The sequence below is a fragment of the Fukomys damarensis genome, unplaced genomic scaffold (genome assembly GCF_012274545.1).
Source record: "Fukomys damarensis isolate Sample0158 unplaced genomic scaffold, DMR_v1.0_HiC HiC_scaffold_30, whole genome shotgun sequence".
NCBI lineage: Eukaryota > Metazoa > Chordata > Mammalia > Rodentia > Bathyergidae > Fukomys > Fukomys damarensis.
In genome coordinates this window covers 47,989,144-47,998,891 of record NW_022900942.1, presented here as the reverse complement: position 1 = coordinate 47,998,891, position 9,748 = coordinate 47,989,144, and positions in this window count along the sequence as shown.

Below are 9,748 nucleotides of genomic sequence, written 5' to 3'. Positions count from 1 at the left end.
CAAAGTTATAAAACTCAGACTTTAAAATAATGATGCTGGTTGTATTCATGGAGAGACGAAAAGTGAGATCGTTTGAAAAAGTTAAAGAGGACTTCTAGAACTATAAATACTATAAAAATTAGTAACTCTAGGTTTAAAACAATAAACAACTGGGCCGGGGATTTAGCTCAGTGGTTCCACCACCTGCCTTGCAAGCACAAGGACCGGAGTTCGATCCCTGGTACAAACAACAACAACAGCAACAAAAACAATAAACAACTGAAGACAGAATTAATTAAATTTTGATGGATCAGAAGACATATATAATACAATAGAAGAGATAAAATGATAGAAAAGAAGTGAAGGTAAGAGACAAAGAAATAACAGGAGTCTAAAAGAAGAGAAGCTAAATTGGACAGAAACAATATTTGAAGAGTTAATAGTTATAAAAGATATTAAGCCATAAGTTTATACCAGGCAGAAACAATGGACTGTGGCAGATAATATCTTCAAAATGATGATGAAGGGGAAAAAAAAAAAGACAGGCAATGAATGGTGTAGACAAGTTCTGTAGCAGATCTTAAGTGTGAGCATTCATGTAGGACAGAACAGATACAAAAAAGTCACAGGAAATGAGTAAAGATTAACCAGCCTTTACAGAGGTACTGACAAATGATAGGCAGACCCTCAGGAAATCTTAAGGTCTCAATTGTTGGAATATTGAGTTTAGTTTATTTGGGTGAAGCTGATCCCCCATCCCTGTAAGTATGTTGGACACTGAGGCTGCAAAGGGTCAGTAAAAGCAAGATGGTAGAGGTTCTCAATTTACTGATGATAGAAATATTTAAGGTGTTTTGGGGGCACTTGTGCTTTGTGTTTTGGTAGGATCCCACCAAGTCAAATTCATTCTTACATTTTCCTGATACAGTTATAAATCATGTCAGCTTACGCTGAAGTGAAAACAAATTTAGATAAATGCCACGTTCAGCCTTCACTGTACTTTTCTTCCCTTGGGAGGATATATTATTGAATTGCCATTTTAAAAGAAGCCAATTGCAATGAACCTCACTTCCACTTTCATTTATTCCTCTGGAGCCAGTGTGAGACCATCGACCAGGGAAAAAAAGAAAATAAAGAACTCCCTCTTCAAAGTTGCTTCCGTATGACTGATCATTTGATTTATTTTCTCTCATTCTAGATACCATACTTCCTTTACACATAACCTTCCTCTTTCTGTCCTCTTAAAGGCAAATAATCCATATACAGTCTTTATCAGCCCACGTGAATTCCACTGTGTTTTCCTCATCTGAGTGCCACTTCTGTTAGCCTCCTCCCTTCAGAGTCCTCCACTGAGATATCTGGTGCACACACTTACATAATTCATAAATCTTAAAAATTCCATGGTGCTATTTAGTGTTTTAAATTGCATCAAGGTCATTGCGTTTTTTGGATCCTGTAATTGGAGTTACTGAACTGAAACTCTAATTTTTCCAATCCCTCTCTTTCATTGGCATCTCTTCAGAGTGTGGTTTTGGTATTATCTACTTTCCTGAAGATTCTTCAACTGTAACTTTTGCTAAGTCGACATTTCTGCTGTAATTTTGACATAGTGCTCTGCTTCTGACTGCTGTATTCAATGTGGAGCTTTCCTGACAGGCCACACATAAAGGGATGTCAGTGTCACAGATGGAAGTGCACATTTAGTTGCACTAGATAGTGTCAGGTTGCTTTCTCGAGTGGCTGTACCAATCCTCATTCCCACTGTCGAAGAATGAAGGTTTTATTTTTTACAAGCTTTCGATTTTAAATAATCAGATAATTATAAAGTGGTGTTTTATGTTCTCATTACTACAAATGAGGTGAGCTTCTCTTTGCGTATTTATTAGTCATTTGGGCTTGCCTTCATTATATTCTTTGTCCACTTTTCTAGTAATATCTCAAATGAGAACCACGACCTGTCACGTAAAGGTACAAGATCCCAATGATGAATGTGACTGTGCTGTATACTTAAAAAGTACCAACAAACTCGATAAGATTAAAAAAAAAGATTTCTATCTTTTCGTTGTTTTACAAAATTTTCCTGTGTATCTTAGAGCGCTGTTGTTCAATAAAACTTTGTGAGATGTAGAGATGTTCTATGTTTGTGCTGTCCAAAATAGTAGCTAGTGGCCATATGCAGCTATTGAGAACTTGAAATGTGGCTAGTGCAACTGAGGAACTAAATTTCTAATTTTAATTAATTAAAATTTAAAAGTAACTAGCAACACTCATGACATGTTGGACAATGCAGGGTTAATGTACTAATTCTGTCATCATCATTATCTTCTCTTCTCTATCACCTGTCTCACAACTTGGTCTAGTGAGTCCTTTGTAAAACAGATATCCATAAATTGGACATGCTTGCGTCCATATATTCTTTTGCTTTATGGTTGGCTTTTCCTTTGGAGGGATGGGTTCTCTAAGAAGGAATTCCTATCAACTTCAATTTTACAATTCTGCAATATTTTCCATTACCTCTTAAGTTTTACCATTATTAGTATTTAGTTCTTTTACCCCACTGGGGTTCTCACTTCTACACAGTATGATGATCTTGCTTTATTTTCATCCATATGGAAACCAGTGTGCTAGGTGTCTTTTATCAAACAATGCTTTCCCTGGTAATGTGGAAACATTTTTTAAAACACGTAGATTAGTGATGGCAAACCTTTTAGAAACCGAGTGCCCTTATTGCAACCCAGTCACAAAAGGCCAACACTGCAATTAAACCTGAATATGAGGTTTTAGTTTAGAAAAAACAATTCATATATTAACATTTTTCATCTTAAAAGAAAAACAGAATGACAGAGCTTTCAATGATGCAAATAGCCTGCTAGGGCACATGTGCCATAGGTTCGCCAATAGGGACCTAGTCACTACTAGTCTATTTTCTTGTTCCTGTGCTAAAATTCACTGTTTTAATACTGTGTATTGGGCAGTATGTCTTTACAATTAACTGATAGGACAATTTTCCCTTCTTTGTTTTTCAATATTTACTTGGAAATAGATAATTAATGTGTTAATGTATGTTTTTTTTTTTTTTTTTTTTTTTTTTTTTTTTTTTTTTTTTTTTTTTTTTTTTTTGCGGTGTGGTGCTAGGGATAGAACCCAGAAACGCAGGTTAGGCAACTGTTCTGCCACTGAATGACGCCCCAGCTCCTGCACGTCTTTATATTTAAATTGCATTTCTTATATGCAGCACATAGTTGAGCCTTGCTTTATTATCCAATCTAAAAATTTACATTTAATATGATTGTCAATATGCTTATGTTTAAATCTCTCATCTCGATATTTGTTTTCTGCTTGTTCTGTTCTTTGTTCCTTTTCCTGCCTTCTTGGTGTTGGTTATTTTTTATAGTTTTATCTTATTGTTGCCTTACTAGCTATAGCTCTTTGCCATATTATTTTATTGTTGTTTTAGGGTTATAATATACACCTGTAATATATCAAATGAGATTACACTACCTCAAAAATCCTAGAACATTACATTCACATCTCTCCCTCTAGGCCTCTGTGCTATTGTTGTCACATATTTTAGTTCTAAATTTCACAATCTATGGTTATTACTTTTGCTTTGCTCATTCCATTATCTTGGAATGAGATTTAAAAGACTTTTTTTTTTCTATCTACTCATATGGTTACTGTTGCTGGTTCTCATTTCTATGAGTAAATCCAGTTTTCTATCTGGTATCATTGTCCTTCTACCTGAAGGATTTTCTTAAATGTTTTTGTAAAACAAGTCTGCTGCCGATGGATTCTTTCAGCTTTTGTTTATCTGGAGCAGGTTTTACTTTGCCTTTTTTTAAAAAAGATATTTTTGTTGAGTAAAGAATTTTAGGTTGACAGATGCCATCCCCCCATATTTTAAAGATCGTGTCACACTGTCTCCTAGCCTGAATCTTTCTTCCAATGAGAAATTTGCTTTCATTCTCAGCTTCTGTGTAATCTGCCTTTCATCCACTCTCTCAGCTACTTTCAAGGTTTTCCCCTTTATCACTGGTTTTAAGAAATTTGATTATGATATATCTTAGTGCAATTTCTTCTTTTTTGTCGTACATGGGTTTTATTGAGCTTATTAAATCATAGAGCTACAATTTTCATCAAAGTTAACATTTTTGATCATTATTTTTATATATTTTTCTGATTGCCAGCTCTATTCCTTCTCTTTCAGGGACTAATTAGAGGTAGTTTTGGCCACATAAAGTTATTTCACAGATCACTGATGTTAACTTAGGGCTGTTCTTCTCTGGGTCACATTTTGAACTGTTTCCATTGCTATAGCTTCTAGTTCACAAATCTTCTCTAATTTCCAGGAGTTATGTTAGGGTTTACTATTGTTACAATCTATCTTCAAGTGATATTATATCACTTCACATGTAGTAGGATAGTCTTATAATACTTTACTTACATTTTTCCCCATCTTAGCATTTATGCCATCTGTTTTATATATTTGCTGTAAACCTCCAATATAATGTTAATACTTTTATGAAACAGTTATTTTTAAGGAGACTTAAACAATAAGAAAAAAATATTTATTATATTTATTCATGTAGTTACCATTTTCCATTTTCTCTATCCCTTTGTCTAGATCCAGGTTTCCCTCTGACATTCCTGGGGCTGAAGGATATTTTTTATATTTTTATAGAAATCTGATTATGATTAATTATTTTCGCTTTGTGTTTCAGAAAACATCGTTATTCTGCCTTCGATTTTTCAAGTTACTTTCATTGGATTTAGAATTCAAGGTTGATAAACTTGGCTTTTAGTACTTTAAGATATTGCTCCCTGTCTTCTTGATTACATTATTTCTGAGGAGAAGGCTATTGTTATTACCTTTGTCTCTCCGTAAGTAACACGCCCCTCATCCCTGCTTTAAGATGTTCTCACCAACAGTTTTGAGTAATTTGCTTACCATGTTCCTTGATGCAGTTTTTCTTCATGCTTCTCATGTTTAGTGTTCACCGAGTTCCTTGGTTCTGTGGATTCATAGTTTGCAAAAATTTGGAAAAATTTCAGTGATGATTTGGTCAAGGTTTTTTGTTTTGTTTTGTTTTTCTTGTCTTTTTAAACAATTTATTCTCTTAGCTCAGGGGCCAGGGACAAGATACAGTCTCTAAGGGCATGCCCTGTGACCCAAACCCTTCAACTGGGCCCAACCTCTTAAATTTCCATCATCTTCCAATAATGCTATCAAATTATGACTCTATCAATAATTAGTCCACTGATGAAGTTAGAGCCTCCATGATCCAATCACTTTCCCAAAGCCTAGCAGTGGGACATTAAGCCTTTTGCAAAGGGCACTGGGGTACATTTTTAGATGCAAACCATAATAAGCCAAGACCTTTTTCTAGCAAGGTCAGAGTGATGAGATGCATGTGTGAGAAGAATTCACACATGCTGCTGGCTTTGAGGACTGAGGAAAAGTGGGCCAAGAGATGTGACAGCCTATAGAAACTGACAGCAACCCTCCGTTTATAGTCGCAGCAGCATGGGAATTTCAGTTCTAAACCCCAAAGAACCAAATTCTGCCAACAAAGCCAAAATATTTATCCAAAAAGGAATGCAGCCTGCTGACATTTTATTTTAGTCCAGTGAGACTCAGGGACTTCAGACCCTCAGAATGATAAGATATTTGTGTTACCTTAAATCATGAAATTTTGTGGTAATGTATTATGAATGCAATATAAACTACCACAGAACCTTATAGAATGGGAAAGCGCAGTTAAATTGAGATGATTATACACAGAAGAGATCCTCATGCACTTAATCTTGGGCATTATTATGCTCCCAGATACTGCTCACAAGAAATGGAACACACAGACCACGTATTATGCAGTCAAAGGCACCATAAACTGTAAGACACATCTCTTCATTGACATGAAAACTTAGGGTTAAAAACTGGTGAAATTCTATCGAAGCTCCAGAAGCAAACCAAACCTTGAGCAAGAGAAGCAGGGGGGCATGAAGGATGATTTGAGTGTTGCCAGGCCCTGAGGATGGCCCATCCTCCTGTCCCCAGCACACCACACTCCTGTTCTCTCTCCACCAACTGTCAAAAACCCGAGCACATTGTCACCCAGTGGAAGAAGGAGTAATACTGCACTTGCCATGTGCATTAGGCTTTAATATTTCTCCTGCTCCAATGTCTCAGGGCAATGGTTGAAAGCAAGAGTCCAGAGCCATGGCCAGCATTTCTAGCACAGGGGAAGTTAATAATAAAAGTCTCACGAAGTAACCTGCGATGAAAAGAAAAAAAAAAAAAGTCCTTAGCTTACATAGAATAAAGTAGTTACTTTTGTTCCATATACAAGTTTTCTAACTTTATATTATGGAAATATTGAAATATGCACCAAAAGTTGAGGAATGGCATAATGAGGTCCCATGTAGCCAGTATCCAGCTTCAACAGTTATCAATAATAATCTGGCTCTCTCTCACAACGTCTTTGGGGAGCTCTTTGCCATAGCTAAACTATTCATAAATTTGGGGCTTAGGGCTCAGGGAAGAAGCTGGGAAAGACAACATAAAACCATTAGAGAAAGGATTTGCATAAGAAGCTCCAGGAGAAAGTCTTCCACTATTCCTATCACGAAAAACAGAAATAAGAACTCCTCACGAGTAAGACTCCTCATGGAAAACTGAGAAACTTCTTTGCATGATGCCTAGCCCAGGCTAAACTTAGTATTTGGCTGGAAAGGATGCTTCTAAGGTCCTTTCTTCCTCTCTGAACAGAGATTCAGTTGTGCTACATAGGCCCTCAATGATGCAACGTCACTAGGACTTTTTTAAATTCTAGGAATGTAAACCAGTGATGACAAGAAGTCTCTGGTGCATACAGTGAGGTTGCTGGCTCTTGCTTCCGCTAGGCCTTTGCAAGAAAGGTCCAGGGGTCTCAGAGAGACAGAGAGAGAGAGAGAGAGAGAGAGAGAGAGAGAGTACAGATGTCAGAAAGAAGGCAGGGACCCCAGCGTCCCCCCTCTGGGAGTTAGTTTACAAAAAGCCATGTTGACTTGGATGTGAATCATGCTTATTCTGAAACAAAAATATCAACCTAAGAAAAAAACATTGTTGTGCAAGACACTTTATCGCTTCAATTTCTTTGCTCTTTTGAAACATCAGGAGATGTCAAACTTAATTTGCTCAGATTTTAGGGGGTGCAAGAAAGAAAAAAAAGTAAAAAACAAGTTAAGAACAAGCACACTTGTGGTTGACTCATAACGATCTCCTGGGTATCATTTCTAGATACGAAATGCCTTTTGTAAAGCAGGATTTATCTTCAAGCTGAACTTGCTCAAGGAGAATTGACTGCCAGAAATGGCTGACACAGGCACACTCACATGTCACCTGCTCGTTCTGCACTGGCTACAAACTTTAGACAGTAGGGTTCATGTAGGGACATTTCCAAACGCTAGCGCTTTGTTTTTCACTCATGTATTTTCTCCATTTTAAAGTTCTGTTATTAATGCAATGCAACCCTGCTATTTAGCTTTATTAAATAGCAATGTTTTGCACCTAGAGCTGATACTATGTTGTCATTCATCACAGGAGGCTTCCTTTTGTCTCCTATTTTTTGTGGGAAGAAAGTCTGGCGAAATATAAAGTGTTTCTCCTTCAAAAGGAAAAGTAGCATGGGTGGAGGGCTGAAGAAGAACCCAGACGGATCAGTTCACCTTTGTTTGGTGAAATCTTTAGCTCTGTAACAACAACAAACAGCAATTGTGGCGAGTGGCCTTCCTTGCTGAAGGAAATCCAGGCCACACTGAAATCTGGGGAATTTGAAATGGTATTGTTTGTAGTGGCTTGCAGATTTCCATTGGCCATTTCTTTAAAGCAAGAAAGTTATAATTAAAATAGAAATGGATCCAATTATTTCTGCCTTCTGTCTGAAAGGATGTAGCTGGTAATGAGAATCACATGTCTGAACTGCAGCTCCTTCTATTTCCAAGCAAGTTGTCCCACGAGAGAAATTCCTTCTTTTCAGCAAAGCTCAGAAAACCACACGTCTCCCCTCCTCCTTGGCTACTGTGGTTTTGCACTGGTTTTTACAAGTCCCAGCTAAGAAGTTTGTAAATGTCACGGTGAATGTTCTCACTTCTCTCCCCGTTCTTTTCTTTATACAAGACAGGGTGATAAGGCCTATCTTTTTTATTTCAAAGAGTCGGAGATAAGAAAAGTAGTATTCAGTCTTATCCAGGTAAAACATGCTTTCAAACTAGGAATGACAGACATGTAGCCGGACCATTACCACTTGGAATCTTCTTAGGCTGTGGGAGGGTGGTGACGAATGACTAGGCAAATTGGAGGGGCAAGGAGGTAATGAGGTGGCCAGGGGAGACCGATCTTGGGGAGTGTGTTAGCTACTTTTCTCTCATTGCTGAGACAAAATGCCCAACACCTAAAGTTAGAGGGGAAGGGGTTTATTTGGTTTACAGTTCATAGAGGTTTCAGTCCATAATTGGCTGGCTCCAAGGGAGGGATGTCAAACAGGCATCGCAGAGGACAGACAGCATAGTGCCCATAAACTAGCAAAGGCAACAAGGGAAACTTCCCAGCATCTTCTTGCCCCGTTATCCTATTCAGACTGCTTAGGGCGGGTAGCACTCACTCCCTTAATCCCAGTGCCTTTGGACCTAGCCTCACCACGAATCAATCACACTCTATAGATTCACCCTCAGGAAAAACACAAGACGCGCGGGTGGGGCATCTAAACAAGAACCATAATGAGGAATTTGCACACTGTGGTGAGTGAGGCTGGGATACCATGGTGGTCATCAGTGTGTTCTGAAAATGATAAAGCCTGAACTAGGGTAGAATGCCATGTTTTCCTACAGGAGTGAATGAATTATATACTAGTGTTGTTCTTCGGATCATTACTGAACACTCCGAAGAGATTTGGCCTGTACATCACAGATCTCTCCAATCGCAGCAGGACAGTCCACCCTCCTCCTCCTTCCACCTGCAAAGCCAACCCCCAGGGCCCAGACACAATACACATTCACATACAAGCCTTTGTGGAGACATACATACGTTTCTGTAAGCTCTTCGTGATTTCAATATCATTTTTGGTAAGAAATCTATAAAAATCTTTTCCTATTTTCATTTATTTATTTATTTGGCGGTACTGGGGATCGAATTTAGGAGGCAGAGCCACTGAGCTAAATCCCCAGCCCTCTCTTTTCCCATTTTTAAATTGAGTTGTTTGACTACTCACGGTTGAATTTTAAGAGTTCTTCATGTATTCTAATTACAATTCCTCTTCAGATGTAAATTTGCAAATATTTCCTCAGTCTGTGGTTTGTCTCCATTTTCTTAAAGGTGTCTTTGGAAGCACAAAAGTTTTACATTTTTGTCAAGTCTAATTTATGGTATTATATTATGCTTTTCATACCATTACTAAGAATGCTATACCCAATCCAAAATCACAAAGATTTCTTACAGTGTTTTCTGCTAGAAGTTTTATAATTTTTACTTATTATTTTTTAAGCCTTTGATTCATTTTGGGTAAATTTTTGTATATGTTGTGAAGCAAGGCCTAAATTTTCTGCGTATGGACATCCAATTGTCTTAGCAACACTTATTGAAGGCCATTCTTTTCCAACTGAACTATGTTGATATCTTTGTTGAACATCAAATGACCATAAATATGAGAGTTTATTTCTGAACTCTCAATTGAACAATATGAAAAATATGTCTATCTATATGCATGAACTGTGTCCTATTGACTGACGTATATGC